At 46.1% G+C, this 18,403-nt stretch overlaps 1 pseudogene; it reads left to right on the top strand.

The window, feature by feature from the left end:
* The window catches only part of LOC141938261 (hydrocephalus-inducing protein homolog), a 132,595-nt pseudogene that overhangs the window by 47,355 nt on the left and 66,837 nt on the right, over positions 1–18,403 (top strand).

The raw sequence follows: 18,403 nt of genomic DNA, 5'->3' as shown, positions 1-18,403 counted from the left end.
GCTGCTCTGTTATCCAGACAGCACTTCAAAGTATTTGATGTTGCCAAGTACCAGCCAACAGGCAAACAGTCAATTTGCTCTACTCATGCTTCCTCCAGTGGAAAAGAACATCTGCATCAACATGTCTGCTATTCCCAGTAAAAAATAATAAACTTGTACAGCTGCACCTTGTGATTTTTATGCCCTGTAAAGGGGAGGCAATGTGTGAGCTGTTGATTTTTTCCAAAAGGAGTTAGTTTTGAAACTAGTAAGACCTCAGCCATTGGACAGCTCTGGTGTAAAAGTAAGATCAGCTTTAAGGAAAATCCTTGGCATATTTAAGTATACAAACATAGAGATGATAATCCCAAGAGAGGTGGTTATATTCTAATTTTGTTGGCTTTTGGTGATGTCCAGCAACATTGTACTCTGTCTCAAAGTTTTCTCACCAGTTTCACAGATTCCTCCAAATCACACTGACCTATACTGCATGGTAGCCTGAGGTTGTCTGATCCATAAAAATCCAGCTGACAGCAAAGTATATATTCCAGATAGAGGCTCTGTAATCATTCAAATACAGAAGTGCTTTGCTGTATAGTTACTGCTCTTCCCTGTGTGTTGTAAAATTGCTTTTCTGTCTTCAGGCTGCTCCTCACCACCCTCAGCGATGTTCTGGGTGGCTTTTGCTGAAGGTCTTAGCTCATCTCCCAAGGGACTTGGTGACCAAAATGTTTGTCTGCAGTGTGAAATTGGCTCCTGGAACTCGCTGTCCCAGGGCACTGCTGGGAGCAAAGGGCGTTTGGAGACTTCAGGACTGCCTTGGCCATGGGTTATCAGGCTCGAGCGGGTGGTGAAGAATGAACCTCCATTTTTCCCAAGCCTCACGTGCGTTTGTTGTTTGTCAGCGAAGCTGCCTGTCAGTCAAAATTGCCTGTTTTAGACTTTCTGAGATGAGATTTGGTGCTCAGGGATTGATATCAGTGTGCTAGAAAACACCTATTTGCTGTGTCTGTGCTTGTGGTATCCCAGAGGGCAGAAACTTGCAGCAAGGTGCCTGCCTGGACTCCTGGGTGTGGGGAGGAATTCCCAGAAATCTGCCTTGCCTGCACTGGGAGCTGCCTGGCTACAGGCACCAGGCAGCAAGAGCCTCCAGAGAGCCGAGAGTGGCTTTTAATAATGAAACCACACTGTGAGTCAGTGCTGGTCATGTATCTCAAGGCAGAAAATGCCTCTGAAGCCCATAATTGATAGGCCCAGCCTGGGGGGTTGTCTGGCTTTCCATCATTTTGGCAAGTTGACCGCTCTCATCTTCTGCATCAGACTTTCCTTGTAGTGTATTGGGCTTCTCCCTTGCTTCTTTACAGCCCCCTTTACATTCCCTTAGCCATCTCCTTGTTTCTTGTCTCCTTGTCTTTCTATGTTCCTCCTTTTGCTCTTCAGGTTTCCTTTTATTCCCAGTAGGGCCACAGTGTCTGTGTCTCCTCCTCTTGCTGATCTGCCTGCATGACTGTAGCACTGCAGCTTGACTGTCCCACTCAAACCAGTATGTTAGTAGTGAATTTCTTCCTCCCCCCAGTATAACAGGTACTGTTTTGCCTTCAGGTCTTTCATCCCCCTCCAGAGGCATGACTGCTTGGGTGTGTGCAGGCAGAAGCCCGCAGGTTCTTTGGGCTGGTTGATATGTGGACTTGATTCAGGTATTATCGCTCGGTGCTGCTGGTGTCTCACCTGCTCGGTGATTCCTTCACAGCAGGGCGTTGCCCTACTGCCTCTGGCCTAGAGCTGTTTTGCCCTGGCAGGATGGATTCCATCCTGGTGTATTAGGTGAATGTACCTCTGTAAGGAACTGAAGGAATTGATGCCTCAAACATTCATCGACACAGAAAACCTCCAGGACAAGCTGTGGCCTTTGTGATTAGTCTAAGGAATGTCACCCGAGGGAACGGGAGTGTATGGAAGGCTGCACCCCCCACTCCCTTGCAGTTGTATTGACAAACTACTTATGTGGGCCTCAGAGCGGGGAAACTGAGTGAAACCAAAAGTTTCCGCTCAAGTGCAAAGACCGCTAATCACTGTCTGCACTGTGTAAGCCCGGTACTGTGTGGCTCTATTGTGTAAGCCAGACACCATGCTTGCCTTGCTAACGACTTTGTGCCTTCACCATTGAAGAGGCGACAAGGCCTGACGAGAGGTGAGCATTTCTGCCCCAGAAGCAGAAGTATGTTAATCAGCTGATAAGATGAAACTGAAACTTTGCTGTGTGTGCACCCACCACCCAAGATGGTCGGACCTGAGACAACTCTGGATCCAGGGGTGCTGATCCAGATTTCTTTGACTCTCTTTCTCACCTTTCTATTTCTTTCCTTTCTTTTATTTCTTACAGATTTATAAGAGATCACATTGTTTATTATTCTTTTCCAAGTTTAAATTGTTTTCTACTGCAAGTAAAACATTTTAACCGGTCATTTGGTGTCGTTTCACCTTAATTTAACCCAAGGGGATCACGGAACTGTTGCGACTTCCTGGGCTTCCAGTCTGGGTTGTGACAACCTCAAGAGTTAAAAGTGCTTTGGAAAGGTGGTTAAGGCAGGATGTCCCCAGGGCATGGCCAGGTATTTTCTCCTCATGTTTCCGTATGAGTGGCAAAATCATAGTTTCCTGTCTTTCCTGCAGGTTTTTCGGCTGGTGAAGGTTGTCTTGGAGACGTCGTCTTACTTCAAGTTGACCAGCCCCGGTGGTGTGTGCTGTAAGGTAGCACCTGGCATGTGTTCAACTTTCCGCATCCAGTTCAACCCTGAGGAGAACAAGGTGAGACTGGAGGTCCAGAGAGGTTGGTGCCTTCAGTGGAAGCTGAACCTGCTGGGCTGGATTCAGAACAGGGCATCTGCTGTGGGTTTTGAGGACTGTCCTGGTTCCAGTGGGGTTGCCCTGGATCTAGAACGGGGGGAAACTCTTTCCCCATGGTGAAGATTATGCTCTCATAGGCTGGAGTCTCTTATGTGTTTCAGGCCATTTTTATCCTTCAGTGATGGAACATTTAATGTCATGTCTGCTGGTTTCAGAGATAAGAGAGTCTTCCGTCTGTGGTGGGGCGGCCTCCCAAGGTGTTGGTTTCTGGTATCTGTCCAGTGCTGTGTGATTATGGGTTTGCTCCACTAACGGTAGGTACAGAGATCTGTTATTTGGAAGACCCAAAGTGAGCCTGATCGAGTGGGGACCGCCACCTTTGAAAACTGGAGTCACCTTAATGCCTAGCGTGTTGGACACGGTAGCGAGACAGCGGAACATTATGTCTGAAGTCATCGCGGTTTTTACGCACTGGTTATAGCCCACAGCCTGCTGTGGGGTCTGCTCCAGGCTGTGGTCGGGCAGTCTGCAGCTGGTCCCCTCTTGGCACTGCAGGATGCTGTTAGCTGCTGCAGCAGGGACTGACGGGCTGTGCTTTCCCTCCCTGCGCTTCCTTGAGCGTTCGCGAGGGAAGATGCATGTGGAACAGTAGGAAAATGGCAGGGTGGGGTACTCAGATAGTAGGTGCTTTAAATTCCCATGGGCTGCCCATCCCTTTTATTTTAGATGGCTTAGGCTGCAGGATTGAGTACAAAATTGCTAATTCAGAAAGACTTGCTGAAGATGAAACACTCTCCTGAAATGTGATACTCAGTTCTGTAGGACGTTTGCTGCAGTTCCCTTCCTGGTATTTTACCTTCCAAATACGAGAAGCAAAAGCCCTTCTGCAAGGTCCAGTGTGAATATTTGATATGTCTAGGGAAGAAGATCCTTCTTTATTCTTTTTACATCTTGGCTGTGACAACATCTGTTACAGCAACCTTAAACCCCAGCTGGTGGGTAGCGCTGGGTGTTAGTTGTTGTGTTAAAGCAGTAGCTCTGTGTCTGTGCCTCCTCTGGCTGCCTTAGGTCCCTTCCAGGCTTGGAGGGGGCGGGTGTGGGAGAGCAGGAAATCCCAAGCACAGAGGAATCTGAATCTGTTCTGGTTAAGAGTTTGTTGTGTGCAATTCCTAAATCAAATTATCTGCTTGCTGCTTCAACAATGATAAAAATATCAGACGGCTTCAAAGCACCGAGGAAAAAAGATCAGGACAGCAAGCGAGTGATAAGATGCAGAGGTTCCATCAACTCATGGATAAGAGAGCTGCTGGAGGTAATGGCTCCTGGCCCTACTGCAACAGTTTTACCAGTGATTTCAGCGGGGGCAAGGGGATACTTGCAGCCCTGCAATGGCACACCGTCCATCTGGAGATGGATCTGCTCCTCCCTACAGTGAAATGATTTGGGTGATTTGATTTGCCTTCCTACTGCTAAACGCCAGACAGCTGGGGGAACTGTCTGTCTCTTTTGTGATCAAGCCAATGCTGGGGAGTAGCACAGTTGAGTTTGCTCTGGCAGGGCTGTCCCAGTGTCTCCCATCTGCAGCTCCTGCTACCACCTGCCTCAGGTAGGCATGCTAACAAGGCATCAACCCTGCAGCAGAGAGGAAGCAAAGCTATTTCCCACGTCCCCTGAGGCTAGGTGAGCTGGAAAGGGAAGCTGAGATTAGACACAGGAAGAACTCTTAAGTCTAGGGTAGAGCTGGAATAGGCTGCTGAGCGCAGGGGTGGAATTGTTAGTGCTTTTAAGCTTGTCAGACATCTTGCAAGAATAATTTGGGTGTAGAGCTGAGCCAGTTCTGGGGTGGGGAGATAGATCAGATAGCTTTTTAAGGGTGTGTGTCCCCAGCCTTGTCCCTGTAATGCTCTGGGAAGGGGTGGGAAATACACACTTACCCTATGCTCATCTGAGATTAAAACAATTCCCGTGTCCAGCTTGTTAAATATTTCACCAAAGATTGCGTGTTGGTTGTGCCTGTGGCAAAGTCCTTTTGAAAATGCACCTGAGCATCCCCTGGCCAGTGTCAGTGAAGTCGCTGCGTTGCTGGGATTGGAGTTAGTGCTGTGGCACAGCTGGGTGCTTAGTGGAGCCTTTGATCATCTGCAGTGGTGATCGAAGCGGGTTCTTGTTACTACTGGAATCCCTTACATGAAATTGCTCTATTTTGGTGCCTCTGAATCAAAGTATCAGATAATTTTGTCTGGTTCTGCCAGCTTGCTGTGAAAGCAAGGGAATCAGTGGGATTGGTTCTTCTTTGCAAGTTAACAGCCCTGTTCAAGTCATGCTGCAGGAATGAAAGGTTGCTAAGGTAAAAAGTACTTTGACATTGCTGGATGCTACTGTTAGAGTCATAGAAAACAGCAGTTTTTCTTCTGCCATGGGATGGTACTGAATGCACTGTGCTGAGATTGTTTCTTTCCCTGCAGGATTATTTCTACCAGCTCACCTGCATCACAGAAAGGGAAAAGTTTATTGTGCCAATCTGAGCTATAGGTGCCCGAGCTATCCTGGACTTCCCTGACCAGCTGAACTTCTCCGTCTGTCCAGTCAAGTACAGCTCCCAGAAAACTCTGCTGGTTCGCAACATCGGTAACCGGGAGGCTCGCTACCGCATCAGCAGTGAGAGGTAAAGGAACTCGTCTTCTTTGTGTAAAACACTGTTGCATGATAACGTGGTTGGTAAACAGTAACAACAAGGAACCAGAGCATCTGAGCTGCTGTATTGCAGCCGTAGCTGGAAACGGGCAGGACACGTGGGGTTTGCTGTTGCTTATAGTGTTTTAAGTGTGTTAGGCGTTGGAATGGGCTGCCCAGGGCAGTGGTGGAGTCCCCATCCCTGGAGGTGTTCAAGAGTCGGGTTGACATAGCACTTAGGGATATGGTGTAGTTGGGAACTGTCAATGTTAGGTTAATGGTTGGACTGGATGATCTTCAAGGTCTTTTCCAACCTAGACGAAAAGAAAAAAAAAACCAAAACAAACGCGTGATGCAACCTTTGATAAAACTCTGCATGCTGCAGCGAGGTTTTGTACTGCAGTGGTGTCTCTGACACAGCATCTGCAAGAGTGATTCTGTTAGATTGAAAGAGCAAACGAAGGAAGGCAACCTGGCTGCCCGTGGGCTGTGTAAGATGCTGCGTGGCAGGCGACAGCTCTAGGAGCTCGGTTCCTGTAGACCAAATGCAGTGTTAAGAAATGGGCAAGCTGTGAGCTGGTGAGAGAGACATTTAAGAATTTACCAGCAGCTGTGTCTTTATTTGCAAGTGCCATTAGAGATCGTAGATCAAAGTAATTGGTATTGAGGCCCTGACAAGAACACTGTGTGGTCCAGGAACTTTGTTTTCCAGTAGGTTTGGTCTGGTCCCTGGGACCAAATATTAAGTAGAATGAGCTTTTAGGTGGAGATGAGCAGACACTGGCTTCAGAACTGCACCACAGCCCCAAAGCAGCATGCTAATGAGGGCACAGGCAAAAGATGCAGCAAGTGTCTGGTGCGTGAGTTGGGGGCCTTTTCTTCTAGAGCTTTCTCTCTCCCAGATTTCCTGGAGAGTGCTCGAATCTGTAAGGATCCAGCTTGCAACATCCTGATCCTGAGTACCTTCTGAAACGGTTACATACCAGTGTCGGCCAAAGACACCCACGCTCTGGGAGGCTGCAGGCACGTGGTGTTCCGATGGTCCCGAATCAAACGCCTGACATGAGTTGTGTTGTGAACAGCCTGTCCTGCTCCTTTTGGTCTCAGAAGAGAGTCACTGGTTTCCCAGTTTGCTGAATGGGAGAGGGTGATGCAGCTGCAGGGAAAGTGGTTCAGTTGGCTGGTAATTCGTGGTGAGTTGCTTGGTCATGGAGGTCTTGGTGTAGGAGCTGAGGTCAAGAATGCAGCAAAGACCAGCGCTCTGACTTGGTGCACCTGAGTTGCTTCAGCTTCTTCTCCAGGAAAACAGGGCTCAAAAGGCTACTCTTTACTTCTCTCTTGTGAAACGTGAGGGTTTAAGAGGAGCTTCCACCAAAGCTTGTCAAGGTTATTTAAGCAGGCTTCTAGGATGCTATTTAAGGAGGCTTCTTCTTTTCCCTGTGGAAACACGTAGGCAGGAACTTGTAAATCACTGCACAGTTTTCCTCTGGGATCTCCAGATCTAGTTGTTGCCACCAAAATAAATACTCAGTGAAGTCCAGCATCTTTTTGCAATGTACTCTCCAACTCTTCTATTGAGTGATACAGCACATGTCGAATCCTGCTTGATATGGATTTTAAGAGTTTCTGAACTTCAGCAATTAAATATTTCAGTCCTGATTTGCAATAAAGAAATGGGAAGCATTGCAAACGTTTTATTTCAAACTACACAAAAAAATATTCTGAACAACTGGATTGGATGTGTACAGGGATGGAAAGCTGGTATGATTTCCTTTGTCAGCTGATGACATCTGCCATCTCTTCCATTTCATTGTGAACTTTTGAAAGCCACTTTGACATTTCAAACAGATGATTTAAATCTTTGACTATAAGTAGCATTTTATTCTAATTAAGTTGCCCTGACTTTCATTCAGATTTCTTTTTAAATACTCTTAAAAGAGTATTTAAAAACACATGCTTGCATGTGAGAGGAGGAGGAGGAGGATGATTAGTGGCGTAGAAGGGAGTGAGAGATCTGTGTAAGCTTAGATCCATCAGGTGACCTCTGTATCCTTTATTCTCTATCTAAACAATTTAAACTTGTGTTCTGGCCTGAGCATATTCAGGCTCTTGCCCATTCACAAGTCAGCTGCAGATGCCACCATTTCCTAGTCCATCGTGCTGCTCATATCATGTTTCCTTGCAGCTTTTCTCTGGATTTCCTTCTCTGTGGCACCAAGCATAACCTGTTTGCCTTCACCTTCAGTGCATTTTTCAGCCCATCTCCAATCCTAACCTTTCCCCTCAGTACTGAGAGCTCAGCTCTTGCATCTGGTCACTTCATGATGATGTTCCCTGCCTGTTACTCATTTATCTAAAGGCTTTGATGTTTTCTGTTGTGCATTTCCCTCCAGGGAAGAGCTCTTAAGTGAAGCCATGGGGCCAATTCAGCATCCTTCTGCTGTTCCCTGTTTGGAGCTCTCCCTTGCCATGGTTTCTACCAGAAGCATGGCTGCATTTTGACCACTTTTTCATGAAGGGAGAAAACCACCAAAGCACTCCCTGTTATGCAGTCTGGCTTTGTGCCTCTCCTCCCTCTGCATGTCCATACCCAGCTCTTAACTGCATAGCATGGTAATAAAAAATAATAATAGTATAAATAGAGAAAGTCTCTTCCTGTTGTCTCATTGTTAAGGCAGGATAATGAGTTTCTGCTCCATGACATTCACAGAGATAAATGTCATTCCAGTACATTCGAGTTGAAAATGGTGTCTGGAAGCAGATCTCAGTGCAGCACTGCCTTTTCCTGACATTGCTGACGTTGTGCTATGCCATGCTATGGGGCTAGAGGGGATCAGTCCGAGATAAGATCCATTTAGGAATGTCCCCAGCAAGCTCTGAAAGCTCAGGAAATGATCCTGCGAGGCACAGTGCCTCGAGCCCCCTTGCATCCCTCCCTGTAGTACCCATACGCTACGTGGAGGCGTGAGATTGGCCAGTTACCATAGGACGTGCAAAGACCATCCAAGGACATGAAAATAGAGCCTAGGTGCAGTGAAAGAGGGAAATACAGAGCTTGCGAGATGCTGACTCCACACAGGATTTCTCAGCACAGAGATGGAGTCTTGGATGCTTTGACTGTAGCAGACTGGGTTTACTGGAATGGCTATACTGCTTGACTTTGGCTGTTATACCATTACTAAAAAATAATATATGTGAAGATTAAACGACCTTTGTTTTTTTACCTGCAATAGATCTTAGTGGACAGAAGAGGCAATTCAATCTCCGGTAATGTTACTGTCTTCCTTGGGTTTGGAGGTAGCTTGTAATGAAATCAATTCTCCCAAACTCAAATGATTTTATAGTGCACCAATAGACCAAAGAAAGGTTGGCTGCAGAAGATAAAGATGCCACGGCACTTGAAGTGTATTGCAGCCTCCTTGCACACTGCATGTGCCAAAGGTGTGGTTGCAGGAGAACAGGCGGCATGGTGGTTTGAGGGCCTGGGCCACAGAACTGCCAGCTTTGTTCACTTGTCAGTTGTGTTTCTCAATTCTGTCAGGAGCATTTGGCCTTTGGTATCATCATGGGATGCCCAACTGTCAAGATGGTGAAAGTAAGCAAGATGTAAATGCCAAAATATATCATTATGAAATTGCTTACAAATCTAGTGTTGCTTTCTTTCTGAAGGGCAATAACAAGCAAGATCTCGGCAAGTGCTGATGTGCAGGTCTCTCCTAAATTGGTGTGGCTAGATAAGTTTATACAAGCTGGGGACTGCAAGGTGCCATTGGGAGATCTGGACTTGTGAAAGTTTAGATGTCGTACAACAAAGCAAACCTACAAACAGACATAGTTAAAAAGCATGTCAGAAGAAAATGAGCTATTAAAAAACCTCCAAACCTTATCTTTTGTGTCTTTCAGGAGCAGTAGTGATTCATTAGAAGGGTAGATCTAACAGGATGACAATTATCCTAAAGAACAGGTCACACTTAATGGATAAAAAGCCAACGTCTATCTCACTAGCGTCATCTCTCAGCAGTGGTTTTCATTTGGCTATGACAATGTGTCAGGGGTGTCTCCTTGGCATCTCTTCTTAACTGTAGGCTGCAGACAACAGCTTAGTGACGGTGACTGAAATTCAGGGGAGTTAAATTTAACCATGGAGCTTTCATCCTTGGGTCTTGGAGAACCAGGTCCATGTGAGGAATAACGAGCTCCTGCTACAGCAGTAAGAGAGTTGTCTTGTGGGTACAGCATGGGGTGGGATGTAGGACATGCAGTGTCTGATTTGTGCTCCGTTTCTCAGTCCTGAGAACTGAGTCCTGAACTTGGTTGGATCCTCTTCTTCTGACAATTTGAAAAGATGAAGATATCTTCAGGAGTGTTATTCCCATCCTATCCCATCCATCTGAGGGCAGGAGTATGTAGCCATGGGGAAGGAGTAGGAAGGTGATGGGATGGGAGGTAGTGCTGAAGTGTTGCCCGGGATCCCCCTTAACTAGCAGCTTTTCTGTTCTGGCAACATTTCGGAAAAAAAAAAAAAAAAAAAGGAAACAAACAAAATCTCTGCCTTTCCCACACCAGGCAATGGTCCCACCCAAGCCCTGGCAGAGACCTGCAGCAGTCCTGCCATAACCATCAGTGCAGATTCAGGACCGTGTAGAACAGCCTAGTTCTGAGGCTGGTGGTGCCTTGTCTTTCCTCCTCTCTCTCCAGAGTCTCAGGTCCAGCACACAAACATTGCAGGCCCCGTGCTTCAGTGGCAATGTTCTCGCTGGTTGTAATGGGAACAGGTCAGGCCCTTAATTGCAGCGATATCTCCTTAATGAGCAGAAACTCCAGCAATTTCATCAGCTGTCACTACTTACATGAGCGAAGTTCAGCTTGCGCATGGCTCCAGTTGTTCTCAATATTTTTGTGTGTGTTGCATTCTCTAATCATGGTAAAACTCTCCAGAACATGTTTTTAAGGTGACAAATTGACCACCAGCAAAGCACTAAACCAAATAACTTTTGTTTTCTAAGTGGGGCTGTAGAAGAGCCATGAACCCCAGCTGCAGAAGCATGTTTCACTTGACTTGTCCCTTTGCATTAAAGCACTGAGTTTTGTGTCTGTCAGCCAAGAGCCATTTACCTGGTGACAAATAACAATTGCTCATATTAAATTCAAAGTACCCCAACACATTTTCATAATTATTTTCAATGCATTGCACAGAATTTGCCTGGTGGGCCAAGCAAACAGTTATTGAGCTTGGATTACAACCCAGAGTCCCAGATTGCAGTGCTTGTGAATACACAGAAAACCTCCTGTTAAGCTCGCCTTGATGTGCTCCTGGTAATGGCACTTCATGTAGCCAGGGGTTTAATGGTTCAGGATGTAAATGGGATCCCCCTTCCGTGTCTTGTTTCCGTGTCATTGTATTGCTCTAATCTGCGTTTGCACTTATTCAGCTTTTTCTGATTGTTCCTTTTCTTAGAGCAGCTTTCGTTGTAATGCCGATAAAACATGCCCTTTCTTAGGCTAAACTAGGATGTTTTCAAGGTAAAAAAGTGAATTCTGCAAATTAAACCATAATTATTCTCTGGTCTTCCAGAAGGACACTTATTCTCCCTGTCTGATTCCTAGGCTGCAGTCTCAGTGGGACAAGTAATGCCCTGACATTTGCATCTCTTGAGGTGGAGTTTATAGGTGGCAGGAAAAGACAGATTCCTGAGGAAGTCAGTGTCAAGTTGTGCAGGCAGATAGCTCTCACCATCTCTGTGCTCCTCAAAACCCATCCTCTGTCTGTATTGCTAGCGGTCGGACTCCTGAGCCTCCCTGCAGAGAAGGGGATGCAGAGTATGGGGGAGATGAGGTCGTTTGACACCACAGGATGTTCGGAGAGCTGGATCTCTTCAGAAGTGAGAGTCAGTAGAGCCATTTCTGATCCTCTATGTTCTGGGTTTTTTTACTGACTGTGGCTTGTTTGCTTTTTGCTTGCACAAGTGAGCTGAAGTGGAGTAGACTGCAAAAGGAGTGTAGTCCCCGAATCGCCCACAGTAGCCCTGATGTGTCTCTTTCTCTGCGTTGCAGCCCCTTCTCTGTCAAGCCGTCCATTGGAACTCTTGGGATTGGCGATGCCATGCAAGTAACAGTGGAGTTTCACCTGCTGAAGACTGGGGATCATTCCAGTTCCCTGGTAGTTCACTATGACACAGGTAAGTGCTGGGCACTGCGTGGTGCACGCTCTCTGCATCCTTCAGAACAGAGCCCTTTCTAAGCAGAATAATGTTAAACTTGCTTTGCAAACTACTTCTGAAAGCTTTTCTTTCAAAACCTCTGCACGTTTCAGTGTTTAGAAGGGAGCAGATAAGGGACAAAGGCTGAGTCTGTTCTGTGTGTCCTGTGTGGCTGTGTGCTGGTCCATCCCTGGTGTCAGCATGGTGTTCTCCACCCAGCACGCCCCCGTGACAGTCATCTACCATCATTTCCCATTGCTGCAGCCACCTTAATTCCCTCTCCAGGTGTGCCTCCCCTGTCCTTTACCTCAGGGAAAAAGTGACAAATAGTTGGTGTTTAGGGGGTTGTTAAAGTGGATCCCCTCAAGCAGGAATGAGATTTTTGGCAGGCTGTTTTGCTGGGAGTTGCTGAGTGGAGGAAGGAGGAACCTTGATTCTCCATTGCAGTGCGCACATGCAGGTGTGAAGTTTTATTCCTAGACAATGCTCTGTTTGAAGTGTAACGTGGGGAATGCATGTCTCTGTCGGACTCTCTCTAAATGCCCCCGTCTCTTACACACCTCTGTCCCCTGTACTGCTTCTCCGTTGTCTTGCCACAGACCCTTTTTTTATGTTGCCCTCTACTCACCTACATCCCACACTTCACAGCATCAGGACTGAAGCAGCCAGGACTTGAGGGCTCTTGGGGTTTGGCAGGGAGTGCTTGCTGCCTCCCAAGATAGGTATAAAATTTATACTAGGGTACGAGAAGCCAAGCTCAGGCCACAGAAATGCTGTCAGCTTTGTAAGTCACTTTAAGAGTAAGCGGGAAAAACTCAAGAAAAGGTGTGATGTTAAAATGCCTCTGTCTGCCTTGGTTCAGCAGAGGTATCTTGTGATGCCAGTCGAGACACTTCCTCAGTTGCCTGAATGCATTTGGTGTGCCTTTTCTCTTGCCTGAAAGAGAGGTTTGTTTTGTCCCTATTCCTGAACTTTGGTCCTGGGAAGTGTGATGTCCTCACCTAGGTGCTGCTGTGATGCTTTAGCCCAGCAACGAGCATTTTATTGTCTTGAGTTTGTAGAAGTTCTAGAAATGCTCCTGTATCTTCCAAATGCTCTTTGTAGGCTTCTGAGTTATCACAGCTTTGTTTAATATTTTTCAGTCAATGACACATTCACAGAGAATGGTTTATGCTCACTCAGAGAAGCTCATTGGTTTGGGTAACACTGTCTTGACAGAACTACTGAAATTTCAGATAGAGAAGGACAAAAGGTGCCTCATTTGTATGCATATAGGGAACCTATAGGATAAACTTCAGAGGGATAGATCTTCTGAGTTAGATCAGGGCTAACTACCCTAGAGGTTAGGGCTGTGGGGTTTATACCATGTGAAATGAAAGGTCCAAGTGAAGAATCCAGGGCCAGGATCTTCACAGCTTGCTTTGAAAACCTGAGTCTTGTTCTTACTGAAACACCTGATTCCTCCATGGTTAATCTTTGAAAAAGTGATTTTCATGGATAGGCCACAGGGACCAAACTATCTGCTGGCTCTGGAATAGGCAACCTCCCCGGAACATGGTGCAGCCACCTGGGAGATGAAGCCAGGATTCGTTCCTGCCTGTCAGTACAGCACTGCAGTTATTTTTCAATAAACCACAGACTGAGAAGGAGAGCAAGGAATAATTAAGGGATTATCTCTCAAGCTTTGAAGCATACAAATAAGTAAAAGGCTGCTGAGATTAATTGCTGAAGTGAAACCAAAACATTTAATCAGTCTTAAAAGCTGCTTGTTGCAGGTGTAGTGCAGAGCAGCAGACAATGTTACCCAACCTGGCGGGGCGAGCCCTGGCTGATTTGTCCTGTGCTAAGTCAGACTCCCTGTGACTCACATACAAAAGCAGCTGGGTTGCTCTTTCAGAGCCACCAACAGACTGTTTCTTAGGAAACAGAGGCACTAAGAGCAAAATATCAGTGTAGGGTGTTGGGAGGCATTTTCCTTGCTTTACTGTGTGTCTGTATTGACTTGCTCACAAGTGGCAGTAGTTCTCAGTGAATCACACTGTTGTTAGTGTGACTGACGCAGGATCAGGTGCATGGTACGTGGGTTTAGTTTTTGCTGAACTTGAGTCAAATCTGTCCCTAGCATTGCTTAAGCAAACATGGAGCTCTTGCCTTTGCCTGCTATTTGGTTGATTAGAATTGTGTGTCCTTTAGACTGTCCTGGTTAGGAGTACAGGTGTTGTCCCCTAGATAGACTGTCTATGTGGTGGTAGTTGTGTTACTACAAACTTTACAGGTGAGTGTGAAGAAAATGTCTTTGCTGCTAAGAGCATAATGATTTACAATGAAAATTTGACCTTCACTGCTTTATATGTCCAAACTCCTCCATTTCCCCCATGTACATGGGTCTGGGTGTGAAAAATCCCAGCTCATACTCCAGCTGGGAATGTAAACGTGTCGGGATGCTGAATCCCTCTCTTCAGGTAAAATTGGTGCTGGGTTTGGCTGAACCGGCTTACTTTGGTAAATGAGGCCACCCATGCAAGGGCTTGGTGCTGTGTTAGTGGTCACTGAACACATGCAGGAAACTCATGAAATCCCAGCCCTGGTTGTTTACTGCTGTTTGAGGTTGAATAAGTAACTGTAGCATGGACGTGTCAGCACATCTGAACATCTCAGCTACCCACAAGGATAAAGCATCCGAGAAAAGCACTGCCTTGCTGTGATAGTCATCTGTGGTTTTGTGTAGGCTTTGGAGAAAACAACCACCTTTGTAGAGCTCTGTTCTCTTTCCTTTAAGAACCCCCTTTCAACCAAGGGTCTTGTCATCTGTCTTGCAAGGCTGGCATTGCAATCAGTGGCTTCCAGGAACTTGTTTGAAAATGAAATGAAAATCCTATTGATGTAGTCTCTAGATCAAGCCTTTTCCTTTCTCTTTTTTCTCCTTTGTAAATCCACTGAGGCATGTGGACAGGCAGCAGGGTTTAACTGAGGTTTAGCCCTTGTTGTGCTGCATTTTCCATTCCTGAGATCACTCAAACAAGTTGCTGAGTGTTCTCAATTTGCACTGACTTCAGCCAGAATGGAGGAGGCTCAGTACTTGTCTGAGCAAACTCCCTACCTCGTTGCATACTTGAGTCGTCCCTGTATTGTGCAGGATACCAGGGTGGGAATACCGAAACCATTTTCTGGTTTTAATCTTAGTCTTGTGCCAGTGTTTACAGGGACTCTGACGTTGCCGTGAGCAGCGTTAAGTTACTGTTGAGCTAAATTCATGGCAACAGACCGTGAGCTTCTGATGGCCACCGCTGTGTGCCACTGCCACTCCAGCCTGCAGTTGTTCATCTTCATGCACTTCTCCATTCCTTCCACACCAGGCAGATTTATAGTAGCTGCTTACAAGTGCTAAGAGGTGGGGAAATCTTCCACTTCCTAAGCAGCAGCCCCTTTTGAATCCAAAGCTTCACTGTAGTGCACTAACCGATGTAATTCTTGTTTATTTGTGTTTAGTGCTGGCAGATGGTTAGAAACTTACAGTATTCTTACATTATTACAGTTTTTAAAGAAGATCTTGTTTCCCGTGTTATCCTAAAGTGTAAACCAGAATGCTGTACAAGAGGCTTCTCTAGATTTTCCTTGGTCTATCAGGCATTTAAAACCTTTGCAAAGGGATTTTTCTTTCTGCCTGTCATAGGTGGTGAGTGCACGTTGTGCTTTTTTTCCTTCGCTTGTGAGAATTCCCAGCAGTGTGGATGGTTTCTGTTAAACTTGTATGTTCTTGTACATCTGCTTCAAAGTGAGTGGAGGAAGTCGTATATTGTAGGCAAAAGAAGTGCAAATAGGAGTTTGTGCAATTGTATGTTGTCTTTGCATCTTAATAGTAGCAGCACTGCAACAGACCGAGGATTGGTAACTAATACTTTATACAACTGATTGGTTATATGCTTTTATAGTTCAAATCACTTAGATTGATGGGTGAGTCTAGTTGGTCTCCAAAGTGTTCGTTTCTGTCAAAACAGCTAATAGGTAACAACTGTTTCCTGTCTTTGTTCCCCTCTTCTAGAACTGCTTGTAATAATGAATTTTTCTTATACTGTTTTTGATAAGGTCGTTCTGCTCCTTGCAGAGTATGGCCCCTCTCCAGGGCCTTGTGTTTCAAGAGAGATGATCTGTCACTTTGAGGGTAGATGAAGGGGAGTTAAATTTGTGCTTCATTTGCTTGAGGTTTCTTTGCACAGCTTTGTAGCTCCACAACTCCATAACACCTCTCCGAACAAAAAGCCTGCTCCAGCAACCCATGGAGTTGACTGCGTGAGCACAGACTGGGATATATGTACTAGGAGGGTCACTTGGAAGTTAAAAATCTCCTTCTGGCTGTTTTGCTCATCCTCAGGCATGCACAGAAACAGACTTCTGTGTGACGCTGCATACCCCATTTTTAGCACATGAAAGATTTCTGGAAGAATGTGGTTTTCATCTCTTTGCAGGTCATCCTTGACCTCAGCTTGTCTACTCTATCATCAGTGGAAATCACTGACATGTTCTGAAGTGCCATTACCGGTGGATGTGTTTCAGGGCAGAACTGACCATTCATTAGCCTCCTTTCCTTGTGGATCGATCAGCATCTGCTGAGAAGTAGAAGAGCAGCTTGAAGGGTGACTGATTTATTACGTGGTCTATTGGGCATGTCTTTGCCAGGCAATCAGAATGAAAGTTCCTGCACTATTTTCCCCATGGCCAAAAGCAACGTTTCAGCCAGTCAGGTACCCCATCGTATCGTTACTGTAGTAGCAATAATGGTTAAAAATAGCCCGTGGCATCCTGGGTATGCGGCAGTGGTCTTTCATCATCCGACGGTTTCATCGTCCTTTTCAATACATTCTGCGAAGCTCCTTCATGCTGGGCAGGACGAAGCCTCCGTGCTGGCTCCCAGATATTCCTGTGCCAGAGTATTTCATCCTGGAAGGAGGCAAACAGTTCTTCCTAAGCACAGTGCAGAGGGGGTGATGGGGAATGCTGTGGGTGCTCGGTCACAGAAGGAGTCACAGCGAGAGCCTGACTGCAGAGGAGATAACGTGCAGGAGAGCTGTCTGAAGAGCCTGCAGCCTGTCCTGTGGAGCACTGCTGGCTGGTCACTGCTTTCCACCTCCCTTTTCATCCCCATCTGTTGTCTTACGGCTCCTTGCAGGGCCTCTGGGGTAGAGACCCTCTTCTTGCACTGTGCTGCGTGGGCTCAGTGGGTGTTTTGCCAAGGCCGGGGCCACACTGGGGACTCTGACTGTTACAGCAATAACTGTGGCCACAGTAATGACGAGGATGCTCTGAGCTTTGTTGTAGCCTGGGAATGGTTCTTTAGAAACACCTGTGTTAGCAGCAGCAGTTATTTAGTGGTGAGGTTTATAAACGAGGTCTGGAGTAAATAACGTGATGGTTTAATGATGTCTGAAGGCAGCTCCTGAACACCACCTCGGAGAAGCACTTACAAATGACTGTCGCTGCTCTGCATTTTGCTCTAGGGCTGGAAATACAAGCGTGGGGACGGACAGACAGCCTTTCTCAGGCCGGCAGAGACTCAGCGCATCTTGTAGGTGAAGCCATTAGCTTCCCAACAGCGAAACAACTCAGAGCAGTGCTCCTGACTCTGATCTAGTGGTAGCTCTGTGGGAGACGCAGCAAAAACCACATGGTGGGGGGGCTGGATCAGGCTGTAGGTGACTTCTCCAGCTTTCCAGAGGTCGCTTAGCCTGGTGAAGTGACTCGCTTCTTCGGCGGTGAAGTGGTAACAGAGACCTCTGCATGCTGTTTGAAAAACAAGGATATGCCAGCAGTGGAGGCAGCTGGGTATGATAGTAGCAGGAGCAAAAGAATTACTTATCATAGGTCGATATGGGGGTACAGTAACATCCTTTTGAGTGAAGAGCTCTGCTTTCATTGCTTGCTTGTATTTTCAGTGAAAAAGCAGCAGGACCTGTTTCTCTCCAGCTGCATTCATAGAAGAGATGAGAGCAAGGCACTGTCTTCTGACAAACTGGGCAAACGAAATTACACTTGCTTTCCATGCTACCTAAATATTCCAAATTTGACTGTCATTCACTCCTAAAAAGATTTAAAATCCAAATTCAGCAGAGAGAGAGACACAGGGATAGAGGAAGAATATGTCTTGGTGAAGACAAAATGCATCAGGGTGCTGTTTTGTTTCTGTTCAGTCTAATCAATCTGGCTACCAGCTTCCTAATGTTTAGAGCAGTAATCAATGAAGGAAAGTACCAGCTGTTGAATACTAGGAAAGCGTTCTTCATAAAACCTGAAATTTGTTTTGAAATCTTGTTCAAGGGTTTGCTCATCCATTCATTGATCTATACTTTCAGGCTAAACAAAATCTGTCTTTCTGTTTAAGAACAGTTTGTACTGCTCTGAAAATTATTCCCCCTTGCACCAGGATGATCATGCAGTATTAGAAGAATTCAGAAAGATGTTTTAGCTGTTCTGTAAATTCTCTCTTTGTCTGTTTCCCTGCACAACAGGAGCCCCACAGAGGATGACCCAATGCTATATTTCTCACTTCAAGATAGTGAAAAGTTATCATGGTGTGCTCAGATACCTGTGTCCGTAGTCACGCAGATGGATGCTGGGATAAAACACAGTGGTGTTTCTGCTGTGTCAAAGAGCATCGCTCAGGAGTGCACAACCCAAAGCATCTGCTCTACTGCTCTATAAAAAGTCTA

This window comes from Strix uralensis, chromosome Z (assembly GCF_047716275.1).
Source record: "Strix uralensis isolate ZFMK-TIS-50842 chromosome Z, bStrUra1, whole genome shotgun sequence".
NCBI lineage: Eukaryota > Metazoa > Chordata > Aves > Strigiformes > Strigidae > Strix > Strix uralensis.
Note: the sequence above shows the minus strand (reverse complement) of the source record. Positions and strands in the feature narration are given on the sequence as shown.